The 21,711-nt window shown below is 41.4% G+C and overlaps 1 protein-coding gene across 9 annotated transcripts in view; it reads left to right on the top strand.

Moving 5' to 3' along the window:
• Nucleotides 1-21,711, top strand: part of ZMIZ1 (zinc finger MIZ-type containing 1) — a 352,031-nt gene that overhangs the window by 255,260 nt on the left and 75,060 nt on the right. The window contains exon 1 of one of the 9 annotated variants that reach the window (XM_054205571.1): nucleotides 3,835-4,287. The exons of the other annotated variants lie outside the window; for them this stretch is intronic. The gene's annotated coding sequence lies outside the window, so the exon portion shown is untranslated. Of the gene's footprint in view, nucleotides 1-3,834; nucleotides 4,288-21,711 lie in introns of those variants that run through there. 9 annotated transcript variants of the gene reach the window in all.

Genomic DNA, 21,711 nt, shown 5'->3' with positions numbered 1-21,711 from the left:
TTTTTTTTCCAAGTACGTACTTGGTTTCTGACTGGGATGCAGCCCTGTGCTTTGTAACAGCTTCAACTGACTCAGCCTAGTGTGAAACATTAGGAAAAATTCACGGGTCCACTGATCCATGTATTCTGTGTATTTCAACTATGTAATTGTAAGCCTTCTAAAGAGTTTTTTGAATCCTTTGAATCAATAGTAAAGTATATACTTATCCAGGGAACTAATTCTTGGGCAAATAATCTGCTCTAGACAAGTGTTGTAAGGAACTACCCTGCTGTGTTCAGCAGTGCAGCAAAACTCTGATGAATAAAGATTGGTCCCCAAGATAAACCTTTAAATCTTTGGTCATAGAAAATTTGCATTGCTAAAGGGCTATATTATGACTCAGTGGGCAATAACTGGTATTACAGCTGCTTGAAGAGAATTTCCTTACCCCTTATATTTTCTTTCTCTAAACAACTTTTCTGCTCTTTCCTCTGCGTGCGCCTCATAATGAAATTACAGTGGAATATGATGATGTCCCCCCTTGTACTGTCTACTTGCCACTGAATCATCCAAATGGAGCATTTGATCTCTGCCCCCTCTGCAGCCTTCCCTTCTTTTCCTCTTGGCGGTCTGTGTCTTTATTATTGTTCATGTGTTTGGCTCATTTTTTGCAATATCACTAAAGAAAGGGGCAAGGAGAGAGAGAGGCAGGAATTACACCCAAAGACTACCCCCCTAGTAGTTGATGAACTAGTTGAAGATAGGCATTGTGTCATTTATGTTGAGCAATCAAAGGCACCCGAACGTACAGTTCTCTTGTTCACCATAAAAATTGGTGTTCCATGGGCTTGCAGGTCTGTTGCACCATCATGTCTTAAGGATGGACTTCTGACTTTTTAAAAATACACTCCTTGAGAGGGAAGTGTCTTGGCATGGAGAGCAAAGGGCATCACCACATGGATCTGCTGGTGGTGATTTATTTCTGTGCCAAGTGGTGACTGACAGGATTTGTGAGGATTCTGATCAGTAATATTGGATGGCATTGATCACATACGTGAAGCGGACAAATGGCTGCCTCCTGTTTTGAAGTAAATGGGACTTCTTTGAAAATCTTCCAACTCTTCTCCTTAATCAGCTAGAGGTATCCCAAATAAGCATCTCTTTCGCCCCTGTAGGAGCAAATTGTGCTCTGAGCATCCCCTGTGGGGCTGAGCATCTATCTCCCTGGCCCCTTGGGAGAGCAGCCACTCAGGATGGTGAGCGGCCAGGCAAACCCTCTGCAGCGGGACCCCTGGGGCCTCAGTGGAGCTGCACAAAGCATGGCCAAAGCCTGCTTTCCTGCCCCTGCATTTAAAAGGTGCTTCCCCAGTACGGACCTGCTTCTCCCAGTAGTAGATGTCTTCAATGAGTCTTGTTAATAGTTATCGCTGCCTGAGATAACCTTCCCTGTGATGTAATTTGACATACTGCTGTCAGTGGGGCTTAAACATAGTAATCTTTAAAAATGATTGGGAATTTGCCCTAGAGAAAAAACTGTTATGATTAATTTCTACAAATGATAAACCACTCCTTCTTCAAAATACTGCATGCTATGAAGTGTGATTTAATCCATTTAACTGCAGAGGCTGATGCTTCTGACAACTGTGACTCAAATGTCATCACAGAAAGTGATATTTCAAGTGGCAGGGTGGGATTAGAAACCTGCTGAAGATTTGTCAAAGGAGAAGTAAGTACATAATTTTTAGATAAGTGATTTGTCTACTCTAAACCACTTCCGCTGAGAAGACAGGCAGCTTAAAAGAGAAACTTACACTGTTACACTAGAAAGAGCATTTAATTGCAGATGGGGGAAGAAAGGCAATCCTCTTACTTATGATGGTGGTTAGAGAGAAAAACATACAATACTCAGAAATATAAATTTTCTATACAGAAATAATACAATATTTTTTCCTCAGAAAATAAGATTTCATTGAGGCTTGTATAAGGAAGAAGGCAGTCTTGATATTCGGGACCTCACAACTACCTGATGTGTTCTTCTTGTTGTTGCTTTGTGTTTTTTTCAAAATATGAAGTAACACCATGATAGCTTATGAACTGTGTGACAATTCTGTAAATGCAGTAAAACCCGAAACAAGCACAAAAATGTACATTCTGTATCTGTCTAGAATTTCTGTGGAGTTCTAGTCAATTATAAATTTCATTCACATCCACCAAGTCTGTACTTGGTGCAGTTATGTTAGTAGGGAATTTGGTCCTTGTTTGGGATTATTGACATACTTCTCTTATTGCTCTGCCAGTCCTCTAAAACTCGTGCCTGCTTTTACCTATTCTGCCAGCCTCACTCTATAATTTACAGCTTCTTAAAGCATCCGTCCACTCTGAAAGGCAATAAAAACAGTTGTATGATGTTCTTTACTTTTCTTTTGTGTGGCTGAACCTCAAACTTGATCAACTGCAATGGAAACTACATTGTGTGTCAGAGTTTCTTCCAGCAGCCTCATGGGTCTACCTCCATCTCTGAGGACCTAGCTGAAGGCTTGCCCGCGCTGTAGGGAGTATCCGCTATGGATGCCGGCCCGGCGCTGTGTTTTGTACCACCTGTAGCGGCCATATTGCTAAGAGTCTTCAGGCTTGTGCAGCTCTGAGATTGCAGAAGTGTTGGGGAGGGTTTGGTTTGCAGTGCTGCTTAGTGCGATGGCTGAGGAGAGAAAGCACTGACCCTGTCTGACAGGCTGACCTTGAGCTCCTACGGCGGGAGTGGGAGTTGGGCTAAAGGCACACGTACCTCTTACGTGTTTGAAGTGGATTCCCAGGGGGGAAAAAAAAAAAAAGAACATGAAATCTGACAATGCTTTTTTGTGGAATCACTTTTTGGAGAAGAGCTGCTCTTTGATATCAGTGATAGTTTGCTGCTCCGATCTGTCATGCTGCCGAGGCGCTTGAGAAGCTTGCTTAAATGACTGTAAGAATGGTAAGGAAAGCTGAGGCCTTTTTTTTTTTTTTTTTTCTTTTTTTGCTGAAAGGAATTTTGCTGGAGAGCCGGTATTTTTTTTATTTTTTTTTTCGGTTTACGTCCTCCTCCTTTGCTGCTGCTGTTGTTTCTGTTTGGTGTGGTGTCTCGCCGCCGAGGGCCGGGTGCGCCTTTAAGAGGTGGAGGTGGCTTCGTGCAGGTGGTGCCGGGGAAGGAAGCGGCTCCGCGCCGCGGGGACGGGCCGGGGCTCGGCTGGCCGCAACTTAAACTGCCAGTGTTCCCTCCGAGAAGGAGACAAAAAATCGTCACATTAGCTTCCTGCTTGGTTTGGGGTGGTTTTGTTTGTTTGTTTCTTTGTTTTCTTTGACACTGTCAAAGAAACGCTGCTCACCAAAGGCACAGTTTGATACGTGAAACTTGGATAAAACTCTCACGGGCAGCGCTGAACTCGGCGTGGCGTGGGAAAGGGGGATGCTCTTAGGAGCCACGGGTGGAGCTGAAGGTCTCAACTCTTAAAAGAAAAGCCCCAGGCAAACAGCCCCAGCAGGGCTGTCCCGCTGGTGACAGCCATTCCAGCTGCCAGCCCCCCGCCTGCGTGCCTCAGTTTCCCCTCCGCGGCCGAGGGGTGATGGCCGTCCCCTCGCCCAGCGGAGCGCTGTGCCGGCCGCTGGCGCTGCCCACCCGGGGACTGCAGCCAGAACCGCTGCTTGGGCCGCCGCCCCCGCCGGCCGCCCCCCGCCCCGCCGGTGCCCCCCCAGTACCGCCCGCCCCGGCGCGGGGCGGTGGCCGGTCCGGAAGGAAACTCCCGGCCGCGGGGGCCGCCCGCCCGCTCGCCCCGGGCGCTGCTCCGCCGCTGAGGCTGCTCTGGACGCTAATTAGCATGACTAGTTTGATGGATTTAGTCAACAGCATTCAGCAAACAGGGGAGGGGGGAAACAAGTGTGTAAGATTTCCCAAATCTAAAGACTTTTCAGCCCTGGTGCCCTTAATGGTTTGTTATGCGGACTCGAACAAGTGTTGCTTCCAATTAATTGATCGAGGGGATTTATTTTAGTATTTTGGCTGGATGCCAGAGAGAGAGGCTTTGTCCTAGCGTTTTAAGCACCACCCCTCCTTGCAAGTTTGAAATGTGAGCTGCCTGGGTGGTTTTTTTTTTTTTTTCCCTCCTCTCTCTTTCTCTCTCTCTCTCTTCCTTCTGGCAAAGTGGCTGTGGCTGCGTGTGTGTGTGTGTATGTGCCTGAGTATGAGAGAAGGAGGGAGAGGTGTAATGGGAAAGCAGGAGATGGATCACTAGAGACAGAAAAGAAAACCATCAATATCAGTAACATGCAGCTGAGGTGAGATTTTTCTGAGTGTTTGATTTTCTTAAAACCCTTTCAGAAGATTTAAAGCAGCCTTCTGCCATGCTGTATGCTGAAGACGTACTCCTAAGCAATGTCATAGGGATGCTTACATGTATATTGCCGTTTTAGGTCTGTTCGCGTACGTGTGAAGTTTTAAAGCTTAACCTGATTCTCTTTATTGTCTCTAGAGGGTTGTAGCTTGAGCACAAATAGCCTGTTGGCAAGTACGGCATGAGCCCATTAGCAAGACTCCATCTGTGATTGGTTTTGCCTGGAAACCGGGAGACAAGCAATGAATAATTGATGTGTGTTGTGCAGTAGCTGGACAGGCAAAGAAGAGAGAGAGAGGGAGAAACAGAGCAGGGTGCCCTCAGAGGGGGGAGAGCGAACAAGCTTGAAAATAGCTACTGGCTGCCTTGTGCTGAGATGAAGGCAACCCCGGCTGTCTTTGTTCTGCACTGGCTGGTTTCTGCCTAGAAGTGTTTGCAGACATATGTGGCCTTTTTCTGCAGCAGAAGAGAGGCAGGCGAGCAGAGGAGGGGGAGCAGAGGAAGACTAGGGCTTTTGAATGAAATATAACTTGTGGGTAAGTTGGTTTCTTTGGGGGGAGGGGGGCCGTACGTGTGTAAGTGGGGACGTGTGTGTGTTCGCCTGAGCCTGCCTGGGAGAGTGTGTGTGTGTGTGTTGTGAGTGTGTGTGTGCGTGCGGGAGCGGGGTGTGTGTGTGCCAGCGAGGGTGCATTGTGGGTAAGGCAGTGCTGCATGTTGTGAGAGGGCATGGCAGGCAGGGCAGCGGGGACGGGTTTGCGTACAGCCACCCTGCCTTCTGCTCGCCCCTTACCACATTTGGGGATGCGAGAAGGAAATTCACGGCTTGCTCATTTTGCTGGGCTTTACCATATTTTTATTTTAGGGGGTGAACCATTTAATTTTTTACAGGAATCTTGCTTATTGGATCAGCAATCATAAAACCAAAAGGTGACAGCAATTATCAGTGGCATTTTCTCCAACTTCAGCCTGTCTGGCACTGTCAAAATGTGACGTGCTGTTCTGCGAACAGCAATGACAATACTGCTGCCACCATTTCATTTTTGCTGTCTTTATAAAGACTTTGCCAGGCAGAACTCACATCTGTGGCAAGTGGTTTCAAAGAAGATCCCGAAGAACTATTGGTATCAATGGCAGTCTCGGGTATTCAAGTTGACAAGTTTTTTGCCCGTTGTGTTGAGTAATAACCAGAGTTTAATAACCAGTTTATCTCTTTGCCTGTGTAAAAACTGAAAAGATTATTTAATTTGCGTGTGATTTACAGAGTTTTCAGAAAGTTTCAAACTAGTGATGCCAGAGCAGAAATGGGGTGTTGGTTTATTTTTTGGTTTAGTTACTTGGATTAAAGCAAGTAATAACTTAAAACGGCATATATTAATGTACAGCAAAAATTAAATGCAAGGAATCTATACAGCTTCAGTGTTTGCAACTCAGTCATTGACAGCATGGTTTTTTGGGGGAAGAGACTTGCTATTGTAGACAGCAGCTCTTCAACGAGTAAAGTCACCAAGTGAAATAGACTTTGCCTTAAGTAGTGTCAGTGATCTGTTGTCCCGTGAAGTCACTGTCAAAGCAAGTGCTGACTTGAGTCATACAAACTACTTCCCCTGAGTTCAGGTGAGCCCACGGTAAGATCTGTCGGAAAATCCCATAGTATCTGTCGACTTTTGACAAAATAAATGCTCTCTGTAGACAGATATGGTGGGGTGAACTGAACAATTTGAACCTCCTTTTTATGGCAACAACTTATCTTGGCTCATAAAACTACAGAAGATGATGTTTGTGGTGCAAATCTGTAGACTTTTGAGAGAAAAGTGGAGAAGAAACTGTGGAGACAATTTCTTTCAAGAAGTCATGTCTCAATTAGGTTAAGCTAACCAGGTCATTAGACTGGTATGACCTAAGAGAAACAATTAGCATGGCTGAAACACTACTTGGAAATGGAAGTACATAAAATTAAGATCCAACTAAAATTGCTCTATGTTACCCAGTATTTCCTTTAATGTTTCCTCAAGTTAGAACTTTATTACAGTTATATTGATAAAGAAAGTAATCATCAGCAGCTTATCATGCATAAAAGTAGAAGCTCCTCTCAGTTGAGCAAAAAGCATGTTTCCTCTGTGCTGTCACCGATCTGCCTAGCAGGATTTTGTTCCTCTTTCTGCTTACCACTCAAGTCAAGATGGCAGTTAAAGTGCAGTAGAACTTGAGAACAAAAGTTTGGTTTTATGTAAATTTGCTTCGGAAGGACTCAGTCAGTAACACTTCAGTTTGAGTTTAAGCCAACAGAAGAGTGTTACCAAAGGCTGAGTTTTGAATTTATGATTAAAATTTTGATTTAAAAAAAATACTTAAAATTAAATTGATTCCCACCCGCACCACTTTTACCCTTTTCTGGAGAAGCCGTCAGAAAATCTCTGAGCAAATATGTCTGCGAATACAGTGACGTTTCAATAGTAGAGAAGTCATCCGAATGTACACGGTATGATTTCATGGTGGCAGTTGAAAATACTGATCATAACAGAGGTTTGAAACTTACTCTTAAGCCTTTAATCTTGTGTAGATTGTAGTAGAATTGGCATAAATGTTGAATTTGTGTGTGTCAACTTCTCGGTCGTCCTGGCAGTAATGTTGCTGTGTTCATACTTCAGTGAAACACATGGCACTCTTATTGGTATTACTCGTGCCGAAAGTGGCATTTAGTCCTGGAACCGTTACGCTAGATGCTCCAGAACGCCTAAAAAGTTTGTCCCCATGTAGGGTACAGGGGACAGCTGTTGGTTACAAAGCAGAAAAGAAGAGATTGCAAACTAACAATGAGAGAATAATAGAGGATACTTTGGGCTCAATTAATAAACAATTTGTTGTTGTAGTAACAGGTACTGTTTTAAATGCTGCGAGGTAATTTCGAGAGAATGGTCTGGCAGAACAGGCCTTCTGTTGCCATAAAGGTTAGTATAGCAATTAGATTAAGAGGGTCTCTGAATCCAACCCCCCAGAACCCCTAATTACAACATGTGTGACTAAGACGAGAGAATGGTGTTTTTCTATGTCACAAGGTAAGCTGAGGACACAGGAGTTCCCGTGTTGGCCTCAGTTGTCACTGGGGCTGTAGCAACACCAGGTGCTTTCTCATGACCAGGACACCAGCAGAAGGGATATTAGTGATCAACAGCAATGAGAAATCTTTACTAGAGGGCAGCCGACAGGAAACTGTTACTCTATGGGATTTTACAATTGTAATTTCTTTTTTTCTCTCACAACAAAAGACAAGACCAAACATTATATTAAACAGGAAAAGACCTAACTAGGGAAGGAGCTAAGCAGGGGAAAACAAACCAACCCAAAACCTTACCATGTGGAACATGGCTAAAATGATGTTCCAGAGATCTCAGCGAAGATGTTCTCTGGTTTTGTTCCGCTCAGTTTTAGAACAGAGACTGCCACAGGAAATACCTTCCTCCGAGGCTGCTCTTGCAAGTGGAACTTCTGTTTTGTCTTGGGTGGAACAAGCAGAAGCTGCTGTTAACAGACTGCCATAAAACTGCTTGTAAGCAGCTAGACAGCAAGGCGTTTGCTTAAGGAAAAAAAAAATGGGGAAAAGTGGCTTCCTCCCAGCGCTGCTCAGCTATTACTGCATTGTAGTTCAGAGCTAGAGCTGGGTGATCTAATCTGAGTATCAGAAGCTCGTCCGGGCCACAGGGATTGCTGTGCAGGCTGGGTGGATGGTTTACTGCCTCCAGTACCTTGCAGGGTACAGCATATGGTGCAGCATAGGCATATCCTAGGGGTTTTAAAAATACTGCTGTTAACAAATGACCCTGCTGCCTGTCCTCTGAATTTCCTACAGTTTGCTGCGGTGGTTTTCCTTGCACTGCCTTTTCAGAAGAAACCAGAAAGTTCTGTGGAAAAAAAAACACTTGATATGGCATCTGTTTCACTGTAGTGTGGAGTTACTGACCATTTCTTTGGAGCGACCAAACCAAACAGATCCTTATAAAAATAGCTAAAAGTTAACACACTGGGGAAAAAAATATTGTGTTAATATCTCTTGATTCTTCTAATGGCAGGATAGGGACAAAAATTCCACCAGGTGTACCTGCTTCTAAAACGCTTTAGTGAAAAGATGTTTAGGTATATAAAACAGTTCTTCAAGAAGTAACTAAAAATCATCTTCTTCACTATTGGAACAATGCAAAGTTACGGAACAAAACCTTTTAAACCAGAATGTAAAAGAAGAGCTAGTCTTCAAACGAAATGGATGCTTCAATAATTGTCAGAGGTACACCAATGCGCAATAAAGCAAAGCACTAATAGCTTTTAAGGCATGGTGAAGAGTGCATATCTGTTCATCATCAATGAGAAAGCAGCCAGCCAGTCTGGCATGTACATAGGCTCTTTCACTGAGGGTTCAGCAAGGAGACAAGAGAAGCCCAGAAAGAACATAAACAGGTTATTTTTCCCATTTTTAGTTGGAAGTTCCCTGAAGAATTTTCTCCTTAAAATCAATACAAGATATAGTTATAAAATAAAGTGAGTGACACTGGGACAGTAATTACTTCAGTAGTGTGGAGAGCTGCCACTCATCCTACCTGTAATAAATATTGCATATTTTGCCAGTTCTTGACCTGGATCATTCTCAAATGTCTTGCATCCTCTGGAGTGTGTTACTAATCCTAATTCTTAGCTTGTTGGGGCTCATTCTCTTGACAGTAATCCAGTGCAACCAATGGCAGTTTTATCTACTCCAGAAAAAAAAAAAGTTAATTTTGTTCTCAGTTGTCTTTATTAGTACCAATAAAATGTTCAGACACCCAGCTCAGCTCCTAATTCTTGTTTATTATAGTTAAAGTGGAGCCCTCACCAGTTTGATGAATAACCTTTAACGTTTGTTTATCAAATTCTAAACTTCTAACTGAATTTTCTTGTTAATAGTTTGTGTTCTTTGCACCTTCTTAGTGCCCCTTACATCTCTTAAATCCTTTAAATTTCAGGAGGTAGGCAAGCTGGACTATTGTCTGTGTTGACATCCTGGAAGCAGACAGAAACCCACAATTGTTGGTAAATACAAGCTCATTAAAATGCTGTTTGAGTATAACATTGTAGTACCTGGATGGGTTCCTTCTTTTGTATGCTTATCATTAAAACTATTTGTACTGGATTTTCAAAATCGTTCTGACCTAACTTAGTTACAAGTGAAGTGAGTAGACGTTCAGCAGAAGCAGAACTAGGGCAGCCTGGGATGCTCATAAAAATCACTCTTCTACTTATTCTTACATCTTTTTTCTTACTCAAGCCCAAGAAGGTAACGGGGAGAGCTAACAGGAGGTTGTCATATGACTCTCTTAAGTATTCCATTAGCTCTGCTAACCAGCTTTACTGACCTGTTGTTTGTTTTAGTGGTTTAATATAGTTAACATTTTATTAACCTTATTTCTGCATTACTAAGTATTTGGAAAAGAAAAAAAATACTGTGCTTTTTTTGCCACTTACTTATCCATATTCTAGCCAGACTTCAAAGAAGGGTGTTAACAGTACTTTTACTTCTACCGTCTTATCTACTGACACTATCCAACTGTTTAAGAAAGTTGAGTTTTTCAAGCATCGCCCTAACACCACAGCTTTCAGAGGAGCCTGTCATGATTTACTTATTCATACAGATTGCAGTGGCTTATGTAGTCTTGATCCTGCTTGATCTGCCAGCAGTATTTGCTTCTATTGATCACAGGCTGTTACTTGACTGCCTTGAGCAGCTTATAGGTCTCCCTGGTTCTGTTAACGGGGTCTACTACGGATATTTCTCACTCTTCTCATTTTGTTGTTGTCGATAGTTTTAACTCCAACCTTCCCGCTCAGACAGATGTGCCACAGGATTGTGTCACAGCCTTTGTGGTTTCTGATAAGTTTGGTAATACCTCAGTGAACTTTGGTGCTGTGAGTGGGGCTCTGTCCAGGTTCGGCCCTTAGCTCTGATTTATAAGACGTGTTTGGCAGAATGCCTAGCTGTCATGTTTCGTTGTAAGCGTGTAAAAACTCCTCCTAACCTAGGTGTAATAAAATAATGTATTTTTGGAAGCAAGCACCAGTCCTTCATGTTCCTACCTACCTTTTCATCTATACACACTCCTACTGTTTTTCTAGTAATAGGGCAATTGAGAGATTAGTCTGGAAGAAACTTCTAAACCAAGTCGTCGTCTTGCACATAGACAAGCGCTGTTAAATTGTCCTGTTCCAGTCAGCTTTCCAAATGGCTATATATGTTTTCTAACTATTCCTCAGGGTGGAAATACTGTAATTCCTTAATTGGCTGATTTACCTGGAAGGTCCTTAAAGTGGCTATCTAAAGTAATTTGTGGCTGTCAAGAAATACGCTTCATTAGACAAAGGTTGCATTAGAATCAGGTTAAAAACAGAAACATTCATGTAAGCTTTTGTATGGTCCTAGTCCATTAGAAACCAGAGATTTTAATCTTTTTACTAAATTACTTTATGGCTTGCGAATGTACTTTTAAGCTCTTTGAAAAGTAGAAGCATAGATGGTCCTTGTGTATTTGTATTTCTGCTTTTAATATGAGGGTGTCCTTCTTTTGAACATGCAATTAAGCTTCTGTCTGTTATTATTTGTGGCTTCTTGTATCATTTTGATAGAAAAAGGGCCCAGCAGATGGTGTTTGAGCAGAAAGAGACTGCCCGTGGCTGGCTTTTTGAAGAAGTATTTGAGATGGAGAATTATGAGGAGCAAGTGATTTTACTTGTAAGGAATGTGTTTAATACACAATGACCCACTGTTTTCACCCTTCCGCATAGACACCTTTACATTTAGTGATGCTAGAATATTGACTGCCTGGCTTGCCTGACATTCACCAAGCTGCTGCTTTGTCTCTACAGCTACAAAAAACGTCAGGGGAGAGAGTTTTGGACTTGGAGTGTTAGTTGGTTGTTAGTATGTAATACCCCATAATCTTGTATTATGTATTTTGCAATAAGGGGAACAGAAGATACAGTTTATAGTTTCTGCTAAGTTGGGAGTAGATTATAAGAGATGGGAGAAAGGAAGTTTTGAAGTCCATCTTAAGTATTGACTTAAAACGGCTCACTTGAAGCACTCACGAATCATATTGCAAAGCCAAAAATGTCCTTCTTCTTAAATGACTGTAATCTAAAATGTTATAGAGAGCTAAATGATTTATTGATGTCTATTTCTGAGGCATTTACCTGCACCTGTAGCCAGCCCATTCCATTTATTTTGGCTTGCTGACAAATTAGCAAGCTATTTGTATGTCAGATTTGGTCAGTAGTCAATTCCCTCCCCCTTACATATTGAACAGCTTTTAATTTAATTGTTTGTGGTGTTGGCAATTTATTATCCAGATAGATGTCACTCAGAAGAGCTCTTTAAAAAAAAAAAGAAAAGAAAAACCCAAAGAATTATTTGTGAATATCCTCATAGTGCCTTACAGAAGAGAGTACACAGAGCAGCTTTCAAGCCTTTTCCACACACAGAGGCAATGATCTGTGCAATACTTTCCTTTCCATTGGTTGGAACGTGAAAAATTAGGGTTTATATTTAATGACTGGAAGAAGGTTAACTCTGCGATTACGGCCATTGTCATTGTATCTAGACACCTTTAAGGAATGAGCAATCAAAATTACCTGTCGGAGTTGCAACTGCCTAAATGTGTTGCATAAATACTCTTGGGCAGAGTTGAAGTGTGCTTTGCCACCTGCAGTGATTACCCTTGTTGTTGAATAGGTTTTGTGGGGTATTTAAGGCAAAATTATTGTGTCTTGCTAAATTGTTTAAACAGTTGGGTTAGATCCTCATCACGGTGAGGATCCGAGTGCTGCTTTTCAAAGTCAGAGTGCTGCACTGTCACACAGAGGCAATTGCAGGCTGCCTGACCTTGGCTGCCAGGATGTCTCCTGCCTTGTTGCTCCTCTGTGGCACGGCCGCTGCTACTGGCTGCGCAGCAGCTGCTGGTGTTCCCCAGCTGAAGAGGAGTAGTGAAATCTAATATGGGTATGCTTTCTTAGCCTTAATTAATCTTTATGAATTTTAAGTAACGTATGAAATTTGGGGTTTGATACATATAGCAAAGAGGATTTTCGTATCATGTGCACATGCCCAGTGCTGGCCCATCCTGGCCAACTGATGCTGCTGGGGCTCCCTGGGACTGTGGTTTGTGGAAAGACCCCAACTATTATATTTTTTTTTCCCCTCCTCTCAAACAGCACCATAGTTGCTAGTTAACATTGTTGGCACTGTACAGCTTGAAATGTTTTATGATCTTACATCTACTTAACCTTTAATGTTTTCTGTCAACATCTATCATGACCTGGTGGCCTATGGTTAGTAAAATGTGCCCTTGCAGGCTGCCAGATACTGTAATGGAATTAGGCCTTTAAAATTATCAGACCTGTCAAAGGGGTTTATAATCCTGTGAGAGCTTTAAGTGGTTTCTTACCTCCACTTGAACACACATTTGACCTGGCTGAAGCATTTTTTCGTGCTTGTTTTGTTTTTACTTCCTATTAATACTTTAAAAACAGGGTGAGGGAGGGGGGGAAGGAAAAAATAATTTTCCTTGGCATCTTTATGAGGAAAAACATGGAGTCTCCTTGGTTCTTTCCCAGATGTCTTCTTTGGCTTCTTTTCTCTCTCTTGCACTTGTAGATTAAGCTCTGCAGATATTTCAGTGGGAACTTGTTCCCTCAAGTGATGGACTAAGGACACTTCTTTATATGCGTTAGCCAGCGAGCGTGCACCCAGGGCTGACACAGGTCAGGAGGGAATGTCAGGCTTGCTCCGAGGCGGTCAGACTCAACATAGTGCTTACAGAAGGTGCTGAACCAACGCCTCTGGAAATGAATGTCCTCTGCAGAGCGAGGGTGGGAAGGGCAGTAACACTGCACAATTACTCATATTTACCACCTCTGTGCTTTGTGCTGCGCAGAGGATAGAGCTAGAGATGCGAGATGGTTTACCTTTTACCTTTTGCTAGTTTGTTTACAATTACCTGTGGAAATGCTGAAAGTAGTTTTGTAGCACTTTGGTGGTCTCCCTGTGATAATAACACAGTGCCCTGGTGGTCATTAGCACTATGAGAGATTCTGTAATGTTTCTGAAATGAGAGATATTGCATGTGTCATATCCAACAGAAATTGAAATGTGCAATAGAAGAGGTGATTTGACCGTGTTGCACACAGCCTGTAGCTGAGTTTGGCGAGTCACCTTATCTGGGCCTGTTTCCTGAGTCCCACTTCAGAGACGTTTCCTGTCTTTGTGAGGTTGTTGCATCTGAGCTGTTTGCTTCAAATCATTGCAAGTTGTTAATATTGCTTTTTTTAGTTAAAGGGTGATCTGACTTTGGCTTCTGAAGTAGTGCCATGCTGACTCAGTCTCTTATCACCAGCAGGGTGATGCAAGGTGAGGAAAGAGAAGAAAGCTAATAAAATGCTGCTGTTTGAAAATACATCTTGTTTGAGATTTTATACAGGAGTGGTAGAGGGAAATGCACTGCAGCCATTTCATTTGCAAGGAAAAGACCTTCTATTACAGAGATTTTTTTATATCTCCATTGTTCTCATACAGCACAATCAAGCAAGGTAAAAGAGAATGTGTTCCCTGGTACTAAACTGTGTAGGCATTAGTCCCGTAAATAAAATTAATTAAAAAGAAAAAAAAAAAGAAGTTTGGGTTGTCTGAGGTGATATTAATTGGGATAGATGCTGGAACAAATCAGCCTCTGAGCAAGGAGGACAAAGAGACAAATACCTGTCCTCCAGAAAAAGTAACTCCTGTTTCATTTTTTTAGAGCAATTAAACTCAATACTAAATCCTGAGCTGGAACGGTCCAAAATCCTGACCCTCAAAGTTAAGGTGTACTTCTGTTTTCTTTGGCGTACATATCTCAAGAATCTCCCAGGGTCCCCACTGCACTAAGCAAGAAGAGATGGAGATGTAGGAATGAAATCAGTCGTCAGGCAGCCCTGGAGAGTGTCATGAGATGGGCTGTCCCTTCTGATCCAAGAGCTTGAGTATATTGATGGGTAGTATTTTTACTTCATGACAGTCTAGTGAGTGATCTCATCAGCTGTTGCTAGCAGATGCAAAAATGATGAGCTTGTGGTAGCAAGCCAGACATTACACTGTTTTCTGTGCTTGTCTTGGGATACGAGTGACAGACGTGTCATCGACAGTTTTCTTTTTGAATAAAATTGTGTGCAGCATTTTGTAAGGGTTCAAAGTAGATTAGAATTAATTGCTTAGTGGAGGGAGAGGAGAATAGAGGACCCCTCCCAGGCAGCGGCTGCCTGTTGGTGAAAATCTGGGACTCTTTCTGGCTCCTTGGAAATGGATGTTTTAAAGGTTGTATAGACGTCTTAAGAGGAAGTACTTGAACTGTTGGCTATTTCTATTTTCATGGCAGACATGATAACAGCTTGGAAAAAATGGGGAGCAATGAATGTCTCCTTTCGGTACTCACTGTTGTTTATTTAGCTGGATCACACCTCAGATATCGACTTTTTAATAGGTTTTTATTAAACAGCAAGGAAAAAGCAGTTTATGCAGTAGGGCAAGCAGCTTTCCACAGTGCCAGAGTCATCGGTCCTGGTTCTCTGCTGCATTCTTCTTAGCGTCAGGTCAAGCAAAGCTGATGGGGATCACTGAAAAATGGGACCTCGATCAGTGTTTAGGTTATTTAATCCTCAGTGTTGATTCCCAGTTGTGGTGGTTTCTGTTACCAATATGTTTACTCTGAGATTCTTATTTCTCAATTATAAGTGTCTCTCCTGTAGCCAGAGCACATGTGCCTAACCCATACAAACGCTCAAGAGTTTGCCTAAGTCATCCAAAATACTGGGTGACAGATACTTTACTGGAAATACGCCTTTGGTTTTCCAGCCTTTTAACCAGGTTAAGGGTGTACAAATTGGAGAAGCTGTCAGGGTGACCCAAAGCAGATTGAAATGAGAGAATTGATTTGAATGAGGCAGAGCCTGATCATAAAATAATACTGTATGTGAGTTAAACATTTCTGGGTTTAGTATTTCCTCTGCCGCTTAATTTCTCCCTACTTTCAACTCTGTGTTTAATACACAATGGCACTTTCCCCTAACATTGCCTCACTTTTTGCTTCTGTGCCTGCATTTGTGCAGTACCCTGTCTGTCAGAATGTCTGTCTGACTGCAATATCAAAGTTAATGTCTTAGTGTGAAAGTAATATTTAGTATTCATTGTCTTTACACTGAAATGTCTCTGTTGATCTTCACAAAGCATGTCAAACAGTTGATAATTTTTCAAAAGTCTCACTTTAAATAGTGCTTGTTACCTTAAACTGAAGGCTAATTGTTGCTCTTGGTTTTCTATCAGTGGAATCACCATAAGCCACCCTTCTGATTTATGCCATTTCAAACTACAGTTTCACTCATAGTATTTGGCAAGTTTTTCAAAGTCTTCTTCAGAGGACTTTAGATTGTTAACAGACTAAGGCATTTTAAAAAAATTTTACCCGTTGTCACCATCTAAAACTGGAGTCTACAGTTGAGTTTTCCCATATGTATTTTCATTGTTTGCCTAATCTGTTTTGAGATCAGTTTTGTATGAATCAAGGACCCTAGGGGGAGGAAAAAATAAATAAATAAATAAATCTAAGTGGCTCTCTCCAGAAGCTTCTGCTGCAGATTTCATTGATGATTAAGATATTTCTGGCCTGTCCTTAACTCCCCTTTTTCTTCCTAATTACACTAGAGATTGAAGATTGTGTTACATACTGCATGAGAAGTAATATCTGCAAATACCAATATTGACTCAACTGGCAAAATAATCCATAATCAGATTTCCTCCAGTGTTGGTAATTTCTCTCTTGAAAGCTGGAAGATAGCCCTACCTGTGTAGGAAATAAAATAGACCTGTGATCTGGTTTGACAATGCTGTAAGTAAGTGGGGAAAAGACAGAAAAGAGAGAGGGAAAGAAAAGGTTACCAAACCAACAATTCTTTGGTAATTATGGAGTTACTAACATTTTAAATTCAAGTTAAACTTCGGCTGCTATAAATTAGCAGTCAGACTGGTAACTTCTGCTGATCTTGTACAACCCCTTCACATTTTCACACAGAGCTGCATATGCTCCCCTTTTCATAATATGAACTCTGAAAATTTACCTACTCTCCATTCAGCTTCAGTTTTACGTTATGTGAAAGGCATGCACCTTTTGGGAGATAGTTTGTTACTTGGTTTCAGTGATTTCTCTGAAACCTGGAAGAAAGGTGTTAAGCTACAGTGATAAGGAGTTTTGTGGAGTGAGGATGAAATCACCCGAAGTGAGATCTACACATAAAACTTGTGTGAGCATGGAAATGCCATTAAGGACTGTGCTTATTTACAACTTAATACAGGCGAAAGTGCTAGAGTAGGTATAGTTCTACAACAAAAATGGCCTTTTGCTGATACAGCTTGTTTCACTTAAGGAATTAGTATAAGCTATAAACTAGCAAGATCACTTTTCTTTGCTGATACAAACTGTATTTGCAATAGGCACGTATATCAAACTTTTTGAGGGTGGTTGTGCTGGCATAGTATCTGTTGAAATTGTCACAAGGAATGAAAGAGGCAAGAAACATACTCCTGGAAGTAGCTACATATCTTACTGCTTATATGACCTTTCCAACCTTTTCACTAAGCACTGTTTTCTGGGTAATGCTCTGTTGCTATCTCATACTGTGTAATCATACTCGGATTGTGCCTTTGGTTAGTCAGTATAGTTAGTATTGGTAGCTTATGGGGTTAGTTGAGACTCTTTCCTGGATATTCTTCAATATCTCCCTCTGAAACAGTCCTGTTCCCCATTGCATCATTTTTCTTTCTGTCATGGATCATCCATGAATAACAGTAAACCTGCCTAGTCTACAAATCCTGTAGGGAGCAAAAAAGCCTAGCTTTTAAAGATTGGTAAGCAGTTGAACTACACTGAAGTGTTATACATTCATTCATGAGAGTCTTCTAGGCATTATGAAAATGCATAAATAAAGCTTTACTCCTTGAGAGTCGTTTTTAGGATCAGTCTGATACAGACCTGTACATAATTCGGAGGTTTCTGTCCGGAAGGACTTGATCGCACCCTGAGTTTTATTTTGAGTTTCAGGTTCAAAGAACTGTCAAAGAAATTATGAACTCATTTTAAGTGGGCTTGACTGTATTAACAGCAACAGTTTCATATTCATATTCATAACAGCAACATATTCATATTCATATTTGGCCAAAACTGTTGGCCAAAATGCATCCCAACCCCTCTTACTCTTTCAGCAACCTCAGTTGTGTTTCCTTTGATAATTTCCTGAAGAAGCAGTTTAGCCTGGTTTCAGTATAAAAATACTCAGCTCTCGCTCTGAGTGAAAATTGGTTTTCATATATTCCCAAGGCTGCATGGTTTTGGTTGGTTTTTCTGCTCTTCCATGCAGCAGCCTACCCTTTGGAAATAAATTGGGACTTGCCAAAGCAAGGCATATTTGCACCTTGAGCAACCCTGTCCAAACCACATCTGTGAGCTTTTTGTAAATGAATTAAAATGCAGTTATGCCTCTTACACCAAAATTGATGTAGTCCATTTTTTCCAGCCAAATGGACTTTAACTGTATTTGGAAGATCTGTTCAAAGATAAACGTTGCTGCTGGTCGTCTTTTTCCAGTGTTGGTTTGCTTCTGTAGAAATGTGATCATTTATTTTTAACTTATCTTTTGGGTTTTGACAAATAAACCAGTATTTGGATCAAATGACAATAACATGGGACAACCTCTCTCCATATTCTCACAATTTAACCATAATAATTATTTCTAGCATTTGATAGTCACTTGCCTGGAGTATCCTGTTTAGCCTCTTTGAATATTTTGTTAATCCAGCAGTAATGGACTGTTGATGTCACAGTTAAGTGAATCCAAACCATAAAATGATAATCCAGTGGTTGACCAGCCCGTTACCCAAGGTGAGGCTGGAATTGGTCCTCATGCAGAGGCAGTTTGCAGAGCGGTTGCTTTCCCTGCCTGGGGAAGCCTCTGCTGAACTCAGAAATGTAATATTTGTCCCTTCTGACCTAATCTCCTGCACTGTGCTCTCGCAGGGAGGGAGCCATGGTGCGAGTTACTTTGGGTATTTTGCTGCAGGTAATTTTTCCATTTGCAAATGAATCGTGTTTTCATCTGCGTGCTGGTTACTTGAAATAACAATTTAGAGTAAAAGCGAATCAGTAATTTGTTTTGGTTTTAATAACTGTGTAATTCAGCTGTTTCATAAACTGAATTCTTTAATTTCTGTTAATGGCTATTAAAAGTTTCTATTTTCATTTAAATGGAAAAAGTGAGAGAACATAAGTTCAGGAGAAACCATTTGGCTGCAGTCCTACAAAAAGCTCAGGTTAGGTGAAACACAGTCAAGACTGAGACCTGTTGTGTGCCAGTAACCAGCGTAGTGGTCCTGATCCCCATACACAGAATCACTGAAATGACTTTTTCTCTCTGTCTGAGAAGATAATGTCTTTTCTCTCTGCAGAAAGATTGGATCTGTCAGCAGGAAAGAAGCTGTGTGGTCTCTTTGGGCTACATAACTAAAGGTGCTGTTAGTAATCCAATTCCAGAATAAAGACAGCTGAATAAACAGTTGTAACACCCAAAACATAAGCAAGATAGCTGAAGTCCGTGAACATGGGAATAACAAAATGCCAATACACAAACCTTGGTAGGCAACACACCTGAATCTGATCTCAGTCAGGGTGAGGAAGAACTCCCCAAGTTAAAGAAGATATTAGGCGCAGGTGAGGGAAAAATCAGGTGTCTAGCAGCAATGTGCTTTTTGCTTTACAAGTCTATACTTGGCAAGAGTGCTTATGACTTTGTAAAGTTCAGCTAACAAAACCTTTGAAGAATAGAAGTATGAAGTGATATCAAAATTTTGTCTTGAGTTTGAGAGCAGCTTTTCAGGCTTTCTGTCTTGCTCGGGGAAAGGGCTGGCCAATGTTCTGGGAGGTCTGTGCACGTAGGCAGATGGGCGAATGTACCTGCCTGACTTTCCTGCATGACAGCTGTACCCATTAGTCTGCATTTGCTATCTCAGTATCTCTAGGGCTGTATGTTCTTTTTCTTTAAATAAACAGGTATATGATGGTTAGGACAGATGTGAATAGCAAAATGGCGTAAGCAGAAGGATGATTTGGAACAAGACTCGAATAATTAATCTTGACACCGGTAGTCCTAACCAGTTTATGATATTAGTACACGCTGTACAGTTCCTTTCACTGTCCCTGTCAATGGAAGGGTATCTTTAATCAACTTGTAATTTTAGTTTCTATCTGTCTTCTTATGACTCATTAGTGTTTGTAATTCCATCCTTTTTGAGCTTAGCAGCTTTTATATTGCTTACTAATGTGCTTCAGGAGTGTTGCAGATTAGTTTTGTAGAGGGTCTAGTCAGTCTCTGCAGAAGAGAGGCTCACACAACTGTTTTTGTTTAATTTCATTTCACCGGTACAGACTCATTGAGGGGAAATACTTTTTTGAAATGCCTTAGAAAACAATGGTATTAAAAGCATCAAATATAAACATGAAGGAATTAGCATTAAATTACAGTGAAACGGCAGCTGGAAACGTAATCGTGTAGACAGCTACTTTATAGCAAGAAATCCAAAAGCACTTAACAGTTTATTGTTGAGTTACGCAGATTTTATTCAAAAAAGATATCAGGAGTGTGTCAAAAGATTGGAAGGGGTAGGACATCCCCCTTCAGATACGCAGCGGAGAGGTGTCATTTCCCCTCTCAGGGAGGAGTTCTTTGATTTCTATTTTATCCTCAGTTCTGAAGTATAGAAGGTTATTTTTGTGTTTAGAGAAGAGCATCTTTGAAAACAGTGTCTACTGTTATGAATCTGATCTTTTTCTTCCTTTTCCTTGTCTGCTAGTTTTACATCTAGTTATGAAGCAACACAGCTCTAAAACATGAATGGGATTCTCATTATTTGCTGCCTGCACTTGATTTCTCTTTCTTCCTCAACCCTTGGTGTTAATGAGCATTAGTTCACGATAGTTTCCTATTCTCATAATGTGTTTTAGCACAGGCAGTCTTAAGATTAAGGAGGATAAAGGAGGAACGTTAAAAAGGCCTTTTTATAGTTGCTTACCAGAGTTTAATTCCCACATTGATAACATAAGGTAAGGATTTATGATACAAACAGTTCTAGACTACATTCTCTGTGACGAGTTTTAACCTGATTTGTTGCTGCTGCTTGTGTATTTACACTTCTTTTTAAGGTATTAGGAGGAAATAGCATATCGTAAATAAGACATCAGAAGTCAGTTTAGTGTACACCTTAGCATCTGTTGCTAGGAAGACAGAAGAATAGTTCCACTGGCTCAACTCAACACAATTTTGAAAGAGCAACACTGTGTACGGTCGCTGGGGGAAGGATGGGAAATCCCAGATGAGCTGAGAAAATTGTTGAGCGATAACCCACTTGGCTTTCCAGGGTGAAGCACAGGGATGAGATCTGCACCTTGGTATTATCCTCCTTGATGAGCTGCAGTGGTTAAGTGGCCCTGTTGAGTCCTCGTGCCCACCGTAAGAAGCATGCGCACGTGGAACTCAGGGTGTGGAAGGGGGCTGAAAGCCTGACACAAAGGTCTGTGCTTCTACTCTGCCCAGAAACCAAAGGGTCGCTTTGTGATGGAGAGGGTGGTGGCAGCATCCTTGGCCCTAAAAAAGTAGTTGGAGTCCTAGTTAGCAGATAAAATCCCATCCTTGCAGTAGTTGCTGTAGGTTTTGCCATGCTCCTGAGCACACTCAGGACTTTACCAGAGTTCATTTTCCTGTGCTTGTTTCTCCTGTTCCCCATAAATGAAAGAGGAACTACTGAATAAATTCCCTCTTCAATTTATATGTGTGTTAGTTTTGACACGATAGCTAATGACTCCTGATACGTATTTTATAATTCAACCTTTAGGTTTAAAATGCTGCCTCAGATGTGAAAATGAACTAAGCATATTATCAGCGAGACCTGCACATACCTCTTGTCTTTTGGACATATAATCTCTATGCATCATCGTGTTTCCTTCTTCACATTCTATTAATTTTTTATGAGCTTCATCAGAACTGTAAAGCACAAGCTGTTTTCATGTAGATGGTTTTTATGGTGACTAAACATTGGAGAAAGGAAAACAAATAATTGTCCCAATATACATATTGCCTGGGATGAACAGATTGATTTAAAATGCACTGCTCCAGTGCTTTGTATAGGCAGCAGGCTTGTATGATTCAGTTATTTTCTGGCCTTCAGTTTGCTAATCCTCATTTTTCAGCTTGTCTTTTTTTTTGAGCTAAGCCTGTTGCC

This window comes from Rissa tridactyla, chromosome 6 (genome assembly GCF_028500815.1).
Source record: "Rissa tridactyla isolate bRisTri1 chromosome 6, bRisTri1.patW.cur.20221130, whole genome shotgun sequence".
Taxonomy (NCBI): Eukaryota; Metazoa; Chordata; class Aves; order Charadriiformes; family Laridae; genus Rissa; species Rissa tridactyla.
This window is presented reverse-complemented; position numbering and strand designations above follow the sequence as displayed.